This window comes from Bactrocera tryoni, chromosome 2 (assembly GCF_016617805.1).
Source record: "Bactrocera tryoni isolate S06 chromosome 2, CSIRO_BtryS06_freeze2, whole genome shotgun sequence".
NCBI lineage: Eukaryota > Metazoa > Arthropoda > Insecta > Diptera > Tephritidae > Bactrocera > Bactrocera tryoni.
In genome coordinates this window covers 36,399,385-36,401,944 of record NC_052500.1, presented here as the reverse complement: position 1 = coordinate 36,401,944, position 2,560 = coordinate 36,399,385, and the positions used below count along the sequence as shown (strand labels likewise).

At 37.4% G+C, this 2,560-nt stretch overlaps 1 pseudogene; it reads right to left on the bottom strand.

Annotated features, from left to right (window-relative positions):
- Positions 1 to 224: 224 nt before the first annotated feature.
- Positions 225 to 1,493, bottom strand: LOC120767780 (annotated as a pseudogene).
- Positions 1,494 to 2,560: the final 1,067 nt, after the last annotated feature.

Genomic DNA, 2,560 nt, shown 5'->3' with positions numbered 1-2,560 from the left:
CATCTTCATTGTTAGACACTTCGAAATCTTCATCGTCTTCCGTATTTTGATCGTCGTTTCAATTTTCGATTTCTTCACTGCTGATGTCAACACCACCCAGCTTGGACAATAACGATTGCACCTCTAGAAGTGTATCATCGTGAGAACTATATAATCAAATCAATGTAAGCAGTGGAATTTTGTCTTCAATGTTGTATTGATCATCGACCCACTGTTTCATTTTTCTAAGCTTTCTCAAGCACAGCTCTTGGCAATTCATCCCATGCTGATTTAAGAAGCAAAATGGCATCACGAATTGAATGCCCTTTCAAAATATTCTCAACCGGAATGTTTTCTTGTGCTACAATGTTCCATAACAGTTTAGCCCGGTATTCTAACTTGACTAGTCTTATGGGATTTTGATCCATGAGCTGCAAAACAGCTGTCACGTTAGGTGGTAAAAGCATTGCCGCAATGTTTCCATCATCTGACTGTAACTTGTCAATTGGCTTATGTGCAGTACAGTTGTCAATCAGCAATAATGCCCTTGGTGGTAAATTATTTTCAGCAGAAAATTTGCGAACCTGACAAATATTTTGGCACACTTAAAAATTTTAAAGGATAGAAAAAATAAATTTACCTGCTTAATAAAGGAATGATGGAACCAGCGGAAGAATAGCTCTGAATTCATCCAAGACTTTTGCGAGTTAGCATATTCCAATGGGTTTTCAAACCCCTTGAAGCAACAGGGGTTTGCGGATTTACCACTTATCAATGGTTTCAACTTATGCGTTCGCACACAACATAAATGTGATTGTATCCTTTGCTATTTTTCGGCCAGGTGCCGTCTTTTCGTTTGCCGCGACAAATGTTTTATCGGGCAGGAAACGATAAAATAATCCAGATTCATTTTCGTTATAAAGCTGCATGTCCGAAATTTCTATTTCATTCATTTTTGCCCGGAAATTATGAATGAACGGTGTTATTCCTGACTTGTCCCTTGAGAGGCTTTCCCCACAAATTTTTAAGTGGCGAATACCGAATCTTTTCTTGAAATTTGCAAGCCATCCATCACTTTGAAATTGTTTTCCTGTGTGCAATTTGGCAAATTCGAGCTTGGCTCTTGCCTTTAAAATTGGACCACTCATTGCACAATCACGCTGTCTTTGGCTTAAGAACCATTTATACAACCTTGCCTCAAGAACGGGATATTCCGATTTATGTAAACTTTTCTTGGTTGCAACTTCATGTGTGTTTGCCACTGCCTCCAAAATTTCATGACGTTTTTTCTTTATTTTTGAGATGGCCGCCTTAGATACATTATAATCCAACGCCAATCGATTTCCATGAATACCTTCATCGAGTTTTCTTAAAATCTCAGCTTTTTGATGCAAATTTAATCTGATCTGCAATGATTTTCTCTGTTTTGTTGGCATTTTTTAACACACTAACCATAAACAACTCGCAAGTTTAAACGCTCATGACACACTACGTATATATGTACCTCGCGATACCGACTATAATTTTTACATAGAAATTCGGGGAATACATAGCAATGAGGGGAATAACCGAGCTTGTTTTTCTTGCCAAACAAACGGTTGGGCTTGAAAAAATAGAAAAGCTCAAAAAAGTTAACCCTAAGTTAACTTTTTAGAGCAGTACGTGGACGCTCAAAATCGGTAAACTTAGCCGAAGGTTTAACTTTCTCGCGAGTTAACTTTTGCGCGATTCTACTGTATATACTTTATAGGGTCTCCGACGCTACTTTCTTGGTGTTACAAACATCGTGACAAACTTAATATACCCTGTTGGTTGAGAGGTGCCACGTCCATTTTTATAATTTTTACACTGGCTCCTATAGGGGACTTCCTTGCCATCCTGGTTTTGATTAATAATGCTAATAGCTTTGTTTTAATGAGTTATCGCGCTTTTAGTAATTTTTTTCAACATAATTTTTATATGTGGTGTAGGTGTGGTTATTATTTGATTTCACCAATATTCATAGTGGTTTTGATGATAAGTATACTTAACTATTTAGAGGATGGGGCCACGCCCACTTTGAAAAAAATATTTAGCGCACCAGTGCTTTGTCTGTTGCGATTGTCCGCAGTTCTATATCTTAATTTAGTGCTTAGTTATGACACTTTTTAGGTTTTCGTGTAATGGCGTTTTGTGGGCGTTGCAGTGGTTCGATTACGTCCATCTACGCGCTCGTCCTTAGTGTTTTGGCTAAGAATACGTGTACTATATTAATTAAGATATCTCAAGGTACAACTTGAAGAGTCAGACGGACGTATATCCGAACGTCAACTCGTCTCGTCATAATAATCATTTATATATTAATATATAACCTTACATCTACCTTGATTAGTTTTAGGTGATATAAACAGCCGTTGGGTGAACAATAGTATTATATCCTGTGGCAGCATGTTGCAAGAGAATAAAAATGAATTGCGTACGTTTGTACAATGGAAATAAGCTGATTAAATAGTTTTTCGGCATTTGTGGTGAGTTAGTTTTGGTCAGTTTATACCATGTACTGACCGACACTTACAGCCCTATTCTGAGATTATTCTTGCTC